This window comes from Pinus tabuliformis, chromosome 9, assembly GCF_031772625.1.
Source record: "Pinus tabuliformis cultivar Carrire ecotype Pingquan chromosome 9, CPIR1, whole genome shotgun sequence".
In the NCBI taxonomy this organism is placed as follows: Eukaryota; Viridiplantae; Streptophyta; class Pinopsida; order Pinales; family Pinaceae; genus Pinus; species Pinus tabuliformis.
Window position 1 is genome coordinate 953,708,338 of NC_142307.1, and position 13,943 is coordinate 953,722,280.

The window sequence follows — 13,943 nt, forward strand, 5'->3', positions numbered from 1 at the left end:
AACCTAATTAGGGTGCATTAAAAAATGCAAACCCTATTTTGTTGGAAATAATACTGAGAGGGGGGGGTGAATCAGTATTATCAGATCAATAAAACTTTTTCAATACTCAGAAACGTATACGCTACTTCAGTTAAGTGAACCAGCGTGTACACGCTAATGTGTCTAAAGCAACCAACGTATAACCAGAAATCTTATGATTCAGTTAGTTTATCTTCAGTAAATGCATCAAGACATTATTAACCATATTAAAAGTAAATAGGTGCAGTATAACAGAACAGATCATCACACAAAAGCCACACACATGAACACCATGATATAAGGTGGAAACCCAATGTGGGTGAAAACCACCTGTTGCAAGTCGTCTCTATCTTTCTTTAATAAGAAACTTCAGTTTACAATCTTTTGTACTGGTGCAGCCCTTTACCAGCACGCAGGCTACAACCTGCTGAAGGCTACAACCTTCTCTCGTTCTCCAAACTTTCCTGGAAGGGAGCTCCAACCCCCTTTGCTCTTGTACTAGCTAAGATACTAGTACGTAGGCGCCGACCTACAATCTTCTCTCCTTCAGGTACCACGTTTCATAAATTTTCAGACTGGATATTCCTGAAGCACAACACATAATCTGAAGGCCACGTTTCATCAAATTTTCATACTGGACTCATAACTATCATTGAAGCTCAAAACAATCACTACTAACATCATCAGTTTCTGAATCACCGAAACACTGAAACCCTGTCAATAACACAGTCACCAGAACACAGAGCAGACACAGAACTCTGCAAAATCATTCAGACCCAACTGCAACTTCAAATATCAAACTTCAAAATGTATACGCTACTACGCTAAATCAAACCCGTGTACATACGCGCTTTTTCCAAAGACAACCCGCGTACAGATCTAAAAATAATTTCTCATAACTTGCAGCTGTACCAGACATCAGTCATACTCATAACACTTATAGAACAATACATGCGTCAGTATGTAGATCTAGAATAAGCATCATAAAGATAGTTCATTTCAAACCATTTGATCCCGATCTCTCCTTAGATCTTGTTCTCCATCAATCAGTGAGATCCCTCCTTAGCTCAGATCAAGACATGCATCGTCAACCCATAACCTGCATACTAGATCTCTTTCTTCATTAGATATTCAGGACTTTTTGATACAATTGCCTAATGATCTTCTTCTCCTTATATAGCCTTAGGCCCTTCACAATACCACGGTCCAAAACCATAGTAACACAATACCATCAACTTCAAAACTCGGGATCAACACGACTGTCGAGATACCTTGGTCCAAAAACATAGGCTCAAGTACCGAGGACTAACTACCACGGACCAAAAGAAAGCTTCTCGACATGTACGCTCTTTTCTGTTCATGAAACTGCGTGTATACCCTACTTGGTATATAGCGAACCTGCGTATACGCGACTTGGTATATAGTGAACCTGCTTGTATACGCGACTTGGTATATAGCGAACCTGCGTATACGCGACTTGGTATATAGTGAACCTGCTTGTATACGCGACTTGGTATATAGTGAACCTGCGTATATATATTTTCTCTTCATACTTGTAGTCTGATCATCAATTCCTTGCTGTTATCCTTCTGCACTATGATTTGCCATTAGTGTGATTTGCCATCAAGGACAACACTTGTCTCATAATGCCAACAATCTCCCCCTTTGGACTTGATGGCAAAGCTAACTTGTCACACTTAGAACTTGATCTTCTTGTTCTTTTGAGCTGTCCTGCATCCCATGCATTTAGTCACATCTGTAGATTGATCTAGTTATATGTATTTGAGATGTTATTCTATGAGAGGGTTGCCATCAAGTACAACACATGCATCATAATGCCAACAATCTCCCCCTTTGGACTTGATGGCAACAACACCAAATCACTCTCCCCCTTTGACATCAAGGGCAAAGGGTGGACCAAGATATTCTCTTTCCTTGATAAACATTCTGCTGTCCATACTCCCCCTGAGTACCTGCTGAAATCTCCAAATGTGCTCCCCCTTTGTATATGCCAAAGTGTACCAATCTGTCCATGCTCCCCCTGAGTACATGCCAAGTCTCTGTACTGCTGAAGTGTGTTGTTCATGCTCTTCCTGACTGAAGGCAAGATCTGCAAAAAGATGTTCTTCAAGAAGAACCATGATTTATGCATTATAAGAGACCTTCCTATCACCAAAAGACTCAATACATACATCCATCACCCAACCAAGTGGGGATCATCCACCCAACCAAGTGGGGATACATCAGAAATTTACATATGACAACCAATCACATCTATCATCCCAGGCATAGTGGGGAAACCAAAATAGGCCGTTACATGACCTTGATAAAATAATATACATGACATAGAGACGAAATATCAAGACTTATGCAAAACACCAATAACTACTATCAGCAGCATCTGACAATCACTGAATATATCAGCAACCATGTTCTCCTTCTATTCTCCCTCTGCCTTTGTTTCACCTGAAACCAACAACAACTGTGAACCAAAAGCTTCTAAGATAATGCCAACAATGCATCATTGGAAGATTATCTGCTCCCCCTGAACCTATGCCAGATGGTCTCTGTCAGACCCATATCAGAATCTTTGCAACCAACATCTATCCCTGCTGATTTCCTTCAAAACTCCATATACGCATCTGCATCCACATAAACAAGCGTATATACGCGGATAGGCCTTATGAAACTCGCGTACAACCATTTCCATATCAGCAACCTGTAAATGTCCTGCAACAAGGTATGTCTGAACATAGATGTCAACTCCTCCTTTTAAACATCATCATGAAGTCATTCACATTATATGTGAAACCACCATAGCCATTACATCAACGTCAAGATCCACATGATCCAAGTATCATTACTTGGGAACATCTGCATCAATCAACATATGTAAGAATCAACCTATCATCATATAGATAAGAACTCATCACCATGTCTCCAACAAAGCAACTTTGAGTAGTCATCCATATATCAGCACTATGTATCTTGAGCTCAAGCTTATTTGACAAAACTTATTGATATCATCAACAACAACAATCCTTATCCACAAGAGTGCCTGCATCATAACTGTATGCATATGATGACTGCAGCATATGAGTGACTCATCATCAAGTGAGGAAGATGTGTATTCAAGATCTGTACTTCTCCTTATCCTTATGAAGATCACCATGTAAGCATCATATATGCATCATCAAAGAATCAACCATAAGTCTGATCTGAACAACAACTATGTATCCCCAAGAATCATATGAGATTTCATCATGGAAAACTCATAACCATATCATAGCAAGATATATCATTTAGCCATATAAGCATCATCACCAAGGACTATCAACCATAATGCCAACAATGCAATATTAAGGGCATATTCTCCCCCTCAACTTGTGCCATCTGTTTGCTGTTAGATCTGAACATGCATACATCAGTAGTAAACATCAAGACATCATCATCATCAAGTTAGGATTAAAACACTTCTAGCATCTTACAAGTATCAAGACATTTCAAGACATTTCAAGACATTCTAAGCAGACTGTAACTATTAACCAATAGAGCAGATACTGGATTGAATCATATCAGACCCCTTTTCTGAGCCTGTCCCCACTGCTTTTCCACAGACTGACATATACGCGACTTTGAAGTGTATAACTCGCGTATATACGCGACTTCCATTTATGAAACTTGCGTATGAGTTTCAGGACACTGAAGTTTTACACCTTCAGCTCCCTCTGAGTCTGTTATGTCTGTGCTGTGATGTATTTGAGTACATTGTATTGTGCCACATCTTTCTGACTGTACTTCCTTCTTCTTCCATATCTTCAAGTGTGATGATGTTTTCTCCTTTTGGTGTGATGTCCGTCCTTTGTTCCTGCATTGCTTTGCTATATGTCCAAGTTTGTTACATGCATAACATCTTACATGTTTCATATTCCTCCTGTAGCAATCAGCAGCTTTGTGACCAAACATATTGCAAGCAAAGCAATATCCATTAAAGTACCTCGAATGTGATGATCTTTCTGTATGATGGTCTTGAACTCTTTTTCTTCCACATCTGGCTGCAACATGTCCAAGATTATGACATACATAACATTCAACATTATTCATAGGAGGAGTAAAAGATTTTCTTTGAGGAGTCTCTTTCCTTTATTGTTGATGGGGTTGACCTTTCATCTCCTTGTTGATCATTTTACATTTCTCTTTAGAGATCCTTGCCTCACCTTGAGAACTAGATTCACCTTCAACAGATTCATGAAAACCAAGACCAGTCTTGATAGCAGGAGACCTTTGACTACTAAGAATATCATCCAAGGCTTTAGTACTATCTTGAAATCTCAATAGTTTATCCTTTTCTTCTAATTTACCTTTCAAGATATTTACCTTAACTTGAAGTTGTTCCTCCTTTTCTAGACATTGCTTCTTCATGTCTTCTTCAGCTTTCCTTCCTTCTTCCAACTGATGCCTTAGTTTGAGAATCTCCTTTTCTTGTTCTTCATTCAGATCCTACTGCATTTGACGAATTCTGAAGGCACATTCTAGTTGAGATTTTAAGCTGATATCTTCGTTTACCTGTTTTTCAATAGCTTGGAGTAGATCTTTATTCTGCTTCTTTGATTCTTCAAGATCTTCCTTTAGCGAGCGGATCGTGGCTTCAAGACTTTCATAGTAACTGGATCTATCTCTAAGTTTCTTGATGGTTATGCTTCTTTCATTGACTTCATCTCTTAATGATGTCACTTCACCCTGCAACTTTTGACATTGATTTTCCTTGTCCTTGAGTAACTTTCTTACCTTGTTTCCTTCCTCTGATTGAGCTTTTAGTTTGGTAACTTCTTCTTTGAAAGCACATTCCCTTTTGTTCAATAGATCTTGTTGATATTTAATTTTTTCTGTAAGCCTTCTAAATACTGCCTCTATTTGATACTTTTCTTGCTCACCCATAAAAGCAAATTCAGTAGTTTCACTATCACTTCCATCTCTTTCACAAGGAAATATAGTTGGAACATCAGAGGATAACACATTCATACCTGATAATGATTCTGAATCTGATTCTGAATCTGAAGAGCTTCTTATACCTAATGCCCAATCGATTCTCCCACTGTCATAGTCCTTCTGAGATGTCTTCTTCTTCTTATGGGCTTTCTTCTTAAGCTTCTTTCCCATTGTTCCACGGATCTCCTTAAAGCGATCAAGCTTCTATCAAAGGACCTGCTCTGATACCAATTGTTGGAAATAATACTGAGAGGGGGGGGGGGGGGTGAATCAGTATTATCAGATCAATAAAACTTTTTCAATACTCAGAAACGTATACGCTACTTCAGTTAAGTGAACCAGCGTGTACATGCTACTGTGTCTAAAGCAACCAGCGTATAACTAGAAATCTTATGATTCAGTTAGTTTATCTTCAGTAAATGCATCAGGACATTATTAACCATATTAAAAGTAAACAGGTGCAGTATAACAGAACAAATCATCACACAAAAGCCACACACATGAACACCATGATATAAGGTGGAAACCCAATGTGGGTGAAAACCATCTGCTGCAAGTCGTCTCTATCTTTCTTTAATAAGAAACTTCAGTTTACAATCTTTTGTACTGGTGCAACCCTTTACCAGCACACAGGCTACAACCTTCTCTCGTTCTCCAAACTTTCCTGGAAGGGAGCTCCAACCCCCTTTGCTCTTGTACTAGCTAAGATACTAGTACGTAGGCGCCGACCTACAATCTTCTCTCCTTCAGGTACCACGTTTCATAAATTTTCAGACTGGATATTCCTGAAGCACAACACATAATCTGAAGGCCACGTTTCATCAAATTTTCATACTAGACCCATAACTATCATTGAAGCTCAAAACAATCACTACTAACATCATCAATTTCTGAATCACCGAAACACTGAAACCCTGTCAATAACACAGTCACCAGAACACAGAGCAGACACAGAACTCTGCAAAATCATTCAGACCCAACTGCAACTTCAAATATCAAACTTCAAAATGTATATGCTACTACGCTGAATCAAACCCGCGTACATACGCGCTTTTTCCAAAGACAACTCGCGTACAGATCTAAAAATAATTTCTCATAACTTGCAGCTGTACCAGACATCAGTCATACTCATAACACTTATAGAACAATACATGCGTCAGTATGTAGATCTAGAATAAGCATCATAAAGATAGTTCATTTCAAACCATTTGATCCCGATCTCTCCTTAGATCTTGTTCTCCATCAATCAGTGAGATCCCTCCTTAGCTCAGATCAAGACATGCATCGTCAACCCATAACCTGCATACTAGATCTCTTTCTTCATTAGATATTCAGGACTTTTCGATACAATTGCCTAATGATCTTCTTCTCCTTATATAGCCTTAGGCCCTTCACAATACCACGGTCCAAAACCATAGTAACACAATACCATCAACTTCAAAACTCGGGATCAACACGACTGTCGAGATACCTTGGTCCAAAAACATAGGCTCAAGTACCGAGGACTAACTACCACAGACCAAAAGAAAGCTTCTCGACATGTACGCTCTTTTCTGTTCATGAAACTGCATGTATACCCTACTTGGTATATAGCGAACCTGCGTATACGCGACTTGGTATATAGTGAACCTGCTTGTATACGTGACTTGGTATATAGCGAACCTGCGTATACGCGACTTGGTATATAGTGAACCTGCTTGTATACACGACTTGGTATATAGTGAACCTGCGTATATATATTTTCTCTTCATACTTGTAGTCTGATCATCAATTCCTTGTTGTTATCCTTCTGCACTATGATTTGTCATTAGTGTGATTTGCCATCAAGGACAACACTTGTCTCATAATGCCAACAATCTCCCCCTTTGGACTTGATGGCAAAGCTAACTTGTCACACTTAGAACTTGATCTTCTTGTTCTTTTGAGCTGTCCTGCATCCCATGCATTTAGTCACATCTGTAGATTGATCTAGTTATATGTAATTGAGATGTTCTTCTATGAGAGGGTTGCCATCAAGTACAACACATGCATCATAATGCCAACATGTTTATTTTTCCATTTTTAAAGGACTTAAAAATATCTATTCAAACAACTAAACTAATCCAACAACTGCATTAATCTAGATTAAACGGTTGGATTAATTTATTCACCTATTCTACCTATCTAATCTCAACCAAGATTACACTGTTTGGCTAAGTTATTCACTCTAATATAATTGACATAAATTGAAATTTGCTTGAACATGATTAAACTGTATGTTTCAAACAAAAAGAAGTATTGTGGCATTTTAAACAAGTTGCACACAATTTCATGAATTTATTCTCTACAAAATTATTGGACTACCAATGACACTTCAACTGGCATCACTTTCACATTTATTCTTTTTTTGTGGGGTTATTTTATCATTTCTTTTTCTTTTTCTATTTTTTCTATTTATATACCCTCTTTTCATTTTTTATTTTCATTTTTATATCTTTTTTTGGAAATCATTTGCAGTATGCAATATTATTTACAATTTGAAATACTAAAAGAAATCATTCAATCATCATTTGATCCTATAAATTATAGGACCCTAACACATTCAACTTGGAATATGTGTCCCATGACCTTTCTCTTATTTTATTTACATGGAAAATCAACCAAGGTCTGTTACGAACCTCTCCCCCTTGGGGGAACACCATCCTCGATGTTCTATGATGCTTATGACCAAAAAAACATACTGCCTATGGAGATTTATAAGACAACTTGATGTAGTATTTACAATAATAACTGTTGAAAACATGACAAACATACCGCTAATGGAGCTTTTTAAACGCAACTCGATGTGATATTTACAGTGATATACACATACCTACCCATACATACCCATACACATTTGATTCAACCAACAATAAACATATATTTTATGGAGCTTTATAAACACAACTTGATACAATATTTACAATAATATACACCTATATACATACACACATTTGATCTAACCAACAAATAAAAGGATATGATGCCCAATTCAACAACAAGGGAATCCAAAGGCACATACCTCCACCCTCAAATTAGTACTGGGATTCACCTCCTTCCCAGGAAGTCCTGAATCCAGTGCCTAAATCAAAATCCACATCCAATGTCCAATGCTACAATCCTTGCGCTACTTGTTCTCTCAGTGAACAGTTACTGACTCATTATTCTAGGGAACTCTCCCAATGTGCTTCCGGTTCCATTTGGCAATGCTAATAACCAAAACAAATCTATTTCCCAACCTTCCCTTCTCTTCTTGATAGTCCCTCAAGAAATCGAGTCAGCCCCTTCCATGTAGCCACACACCTTCCAAGTTCCTTGGTGTCCCCTTCTCAGGCGATCCATCCCTTGGAAATGTTTCCTTGCATTGGAAGGTCCAAGAAACCAAGGCATATCCTTGCCTCAAAACCATCATACCAATCATAGAATGCTCATGAAAATTAATGGACACCATTGGGTACTAGTGTCCCACAATGGCCCCATTTCTAAAGTTCTTTACCAACATATTGTTGCATGTTCCAATTCCTTTTATTGTTGCCTGCTAACATTCTTGCAGTTAGTTCCGACAACCCAAACTAGACATTTTCCATGCTTTCCTATACTAAGCACAAATTTTTCATTAGACTCAAAATGAATTGAAATAAATTCAAATCATACCCCATTGATATCTCGTCTATAAGGTATAATTGCAATGTTGTTTACTTCCTATCATAACAAGTCAAATTAGCTCTTTGATCAAATCATCATATATAAACATATCACATTCGGTTATCTCAAAACTCAACCATCATAAATCATAATCATAGATGATGTGCATAATAAAAGCTTAAATAAATTAATGATACTTATCTTTCAAATGGTTCTTTTCTTTTGTCTTTGTTCTTTTTCTTTTCCATACACACACTAAATCGGTTGCCCAAACTCAGAAAGCACCAAGTTCCTTCTCTTCTCTCATCCAAAGAAACAAGGGAATCTAGAGACCATATCGCCTCCTCCTTTAGTATCAACAATAAGAGAATACAAAGAATATACCACCTCTACCCTCAATATCAACAACTCAATATTGGTCTAATCCCAAGTTGTCCAAAGCTCCTAGGATTACTATCATTACCCATAACCTCTAGGGAATACCAACCTGTTACATGTGTTATAGGCCATTTTGTCACATCCAATCAGTGAGCCTCCTAATGGGTTCAATTAACATCCTATTCCCCCTTGTCACCATATTACACAAATCCCTATGCATGTACCTTTCATTTCCCATAGTTTTAGCCCTACACTGCTTCATCTGAGCCAATTTGAGGACCAACACCCCCTGTAAGCCTATTGGGTGTGTGTTCACCAGAAGGTTGCTCCATTATGGTCTTCTTTGGTCACCAACATGTTGCTCCCCTTTGCACCTGTGTTGGTTCTAGAAATATGAGAGAATGATCGGGGTTTTGGAAGCTTACACTTCTAGGTTTTTCCATAAGTTGTTACAACTACTTACCTTGGATAAAACATTCAGATCCTATCCTTCCCTACATTGGAGTTTTCACCACTTATTCTTTGATCTTATCCCTCCATAAAATGTGGATATCTTACCCTAGATTGGTAATTGGATAAAAAATCCCAACTTACCTTACTTATCTATATATTCCCAACCTTCTATGTGGTTGGGTATTGGCTTTTTGGAGAGTGATTATGCCCTTATGCTGCTATAGTGATTATCTTCTCATGCATTTAGGGTGATTGGAAGTGCATATTGTGACAAGGAAAGGACAAGTAAACAACTTGGAGGAGCTCTTTTACAATATCAACTACTACTTATGGTTATAATATCCTTCCATTTATAGTAATGCAAATAATTCATTGTTTTCCTATATGTGATGTTTTTATTTCACTTATTTCAATACCATGTTGATCTATTGAATGAAGTACTTAGATGATACTACATAGATCTCATATTTTCTTGGCTTGTGTTATCTGACTGTGCAAGTTCTAATTTTGGCAATTGGAGCTGGGATTGGAAATTTCAAGCTAAAGAAGGAGCGAAGTGTGTGAAGGATTCTAGGTAGGCCTCACTCCATCATCTATTTACTTTAAGGAAAAGCATTGTGTTCCTTGTCTCTTTATTGTTCTAGGTTAACCACCGACCTAGGGGAGATACTTTTGTCCACAATCATAAATCCCGTATAACAAATTGGTGACTCTACTGGGGAATGAAGTATTCCCTTGGTGGTATACCCTTCCATTGTGATTTTATTACCTCTTCTTTAGACCTTCATAGTCTCACTTAGTCTTGATAAAACCTAGGAAGACCTTTCATTGACATTTACTTGCATTTCTTGTGTTGGAACTTGTCTTTCCTTGATCACCACACCTTGTGGTCTAGAGATAGTGAATTGTAGTGCACCCTAGCCTTCTCTGCACCTGCATTGCAATGCACCCTAGCCCTTTTAGCACCTTTTGTGGTTCCGGTTTGATGCAAAAAATTACCTTTTTGTGATTTTCTCTCTAATTATTTTTGTTTTGGTTTGTCCTCCCCGTGTCCTTGAATGTGTCTTGGTCTCTCATAAGCCTCCATTTGGTTTTATTTTGTTTTTGAGTGCCTTTCATAAGATTTTTTTAGATTTTTCTTTGTTCTTGTCATTAGGTCATTAACAAACTAAATTGTTTAGTCATTGAGTGCTTGAAAGAATTGGTGTTTTAGTCATCGTTTTGAATAATTTTCTTTTATCAATGATTAGAAAAATATATTAGTTTTAATCTAAAAATTAATTGGAATCCAAAAGAAAAATATTATGCATCATGCGTTGCATATAGGTTTTGGATTTTGATTGGAAAAGTGAAGTTATAGAGATCGATTGTTGCACCACTTGTTTGTTGCATTGTTGATTGATTTCTTCTTACCCTATCTAGTTAGGCCTTTCATTGTTGAAAGGGAAATGAAAAGAGTTATTTTTGTCATATTAGTTGCATCATAGGTGTGTTCAGGTGACATCGAGTTTTGAGCCTTGAAACTAAAATATAATTCAAGATCAACTCTAAAATTCATCTCAATTAACCTAAGGAGCATTTGAAACTTAACGAAACACATAGAGGTCTAGGCTAGAGACGTGTTCTGGCGTCGCTAAATGTAGGAGCTATTGTTTTTTTCCAGCATTGCATCCTGGGGGTGAAATATCGTTCCACGTAGGTAAGTGTATAGGATCGTTCTCCGTGTACCTTCATGTATATCAAACATCGCTCCATGCATGATAAGTATATCGGAACACTCTCATTGAATGGTTAGCATTAGACATCACTACTACATATTTCACTTCCATGTACCGTCACATATATTTTGGAAGTCCCCTATAGGTTTTATCCATCCATAAGTAACTGAGTCTGCCACCTTGCATACCATGATACACCAAACGTAGCATTCAGGGAGATTGGTTGTTGTACATTACGTCCTTGGTTCACCAAGGTGTATATTGCAGTTCATGGTTGCTTGGTAAACCCTTTTGCCTAGTTATCCCTCTTTGTTTTTTTTGTTTCTTTAATTTTTAAAATCAATTAATTGACCACATAACAACATCCTTCCTATGGAAATACTCCTTAGTAGATCTTAGGTTGAGACTAATGGCAATAGTTCCTGAATATACCAATCAAGGAAGCCCCTCTGATGGGAATACTGGTCCTTTTCCTTCTTTTGTAAACATTGGTGCTCCCTATATGACAACATTGTCCCTTCCCATATTTACCCTTGGTTTACCAGTTTGGTTATTTTTGACCCCTATGGTTTTGAATGTCCAAACTACTTCTCAATTGAGTTCTCCTCCTTTTGAACAACATCAACCTCATGTTGATCTTAAATTTGACCCTTTTCCATCTTCACCTATTGTTTATTCATCCCTTTCTTCCTCTTCGCCTGGTGAAAGTCTTGATTCTAGTAATTAGGAAGCTAAGAAGAAGAAGAAGCAAAATAAGCAAGGGGGAAACCAAGCAACCATTGCTATGGATGCAACTAGTATGGAGAAACCTTAAAATCAGCCACAAAAATTTAAATTCCCTTGCATGTTATGTAAGGGGGAACACCTTCTTAGAGATTATCCTGGTATTCCCAAGGTATTAGAAGTGTGTTCCACAGGCTCACATCAGCCTTTGTCATGAGCCTCTGGAGATCATGTTGGCGATAAGCCTTCAACTAGTGATAGTAAGGTCAATGGGAAAAAGGGTAAAGTCAAATTTCCTTGTAATTTATGTGAAGAGAATCATCCTATTCAACTTTTTCCTTATATGGATGAAGCCTCAAAAGTGTTGGGAAACCTTACAACTTCTCAGCCTCATCTCCTGGCTATTTACCAAAAGTTTTCTCCTAATCCTCCACTAGTTGATGAAGTGATTGATCATATTGCATCTCCAATCAATACCAATCTCTCTAAACATGAATCCAATGAGTCCATTCCTAACCAACCATTGGTTGAGAAAATTGTTGAATCCATTCCACCTTCAATTGATCGTACCTTTCCCGTAGCGAGTGAGTCTCATACCACTCAGTTTCTTCTCGTTTCTTCAAATTCCAATGAACTGGGGGAAATCATCCCATCCTCATGATACAAGGGATAATTTATCCTTTTCCCATAACACAAGGAGAAAATTCTCCCATTCCCATGGCACCCCCCCAAGTAGCATGGTCACTTCCTTTGATTGGATTCAACTGGAAAGATATCGTCTTCATCCTTATCTGACCTTCCAAATCATAGTAAAGGATTATAATGTGGCTTTACCTAGCACAATAATTAATGAAGTCACATCTATTAGTATTCTATCCTAAACTACTTAGAAAGCTTTATGTTCTCCGTAGCTTGTGCCTGTTACCCAGGATCTGTTGGCTTTTAATAGAGGAACCAATCAATCGTTATGGATCCTTCTTAAGTTTCCTATTACTTTGGGTGGAAACAATGTCTATATTGAGCTGATGGTAGTCCAATGCCCTTTGGATTTTAATTTACTCCTTGGGTGTGACTATGTTTATGTCATGTGAGCTCTTGTCTCTTCACTCTTTCATGTGATGTGTTTCCCGCATGAAGGAAGAATAGTGACCATTGACTAGATTTAATTTGTTGGTCCTAATTTGACTCCCCATCAACCGACATCCATAAATGGTCCTTATATGAAAGTGGTATCCCCCCCACCACAGGTTAATTATGTGGTAACCTGTTCCATTTCGGTGACTACTGGCAATCTAGTAGATGATATGGTGAATCATTTACTGGGGGAACAGGAATATGATATTTCCACTAGATCCTTTGATCCCTTCCAGAGCATTTTTCTCCCATATGATGAGAACCTCTTGGAAGCCATGGTCTCGTGGAGGCTATGATATGATTTTGGAGGAGAGTTCCGTTTCTTGGGTCAATCTCCTTAAAAAATGAAACAAGGTTCCTGTTATAGCGGCTATAACCATCCTCCAAAATTTTGCCTTACCTTCATTTTGGAGCCTCCCTACCAACCATACTTAGAAACATGTCTTGCACTACCCAGGTACTTATGCTTTTAGTTGATTTTCTTTGGTTATCAGCTTGTGTTCGCTAACTTGTTTTCCTTTCACCCGCAAGCAAGTTTCTCGTGACTTGGTCTTCAACTGGCTCTTATGCTCACTTGGAGAATTGCATAGAGCTGGAGGGAAACTAACCTTGCTCTCCATAATTGTGCAGAGTATCCATGTAGCCAGTTTCTCTCCAAAATTTTGCAGAGCATGTAGGCTGCCTTCCCCTTGAAAATTGCATAGAGATTTCTCTCAGAATTTGCACAGTTCTAGCTGGCAGCCTTGGCTTCAGTCTAGAAATTACGCAGACCTTGAGGGGTAGCCATAGCCACTCAGCCTAGAAATTGCACAAAAGTCATCCCAAGGCTTGTTGTCCATTGCATGTGCTCACAATTTGATCGGTTCC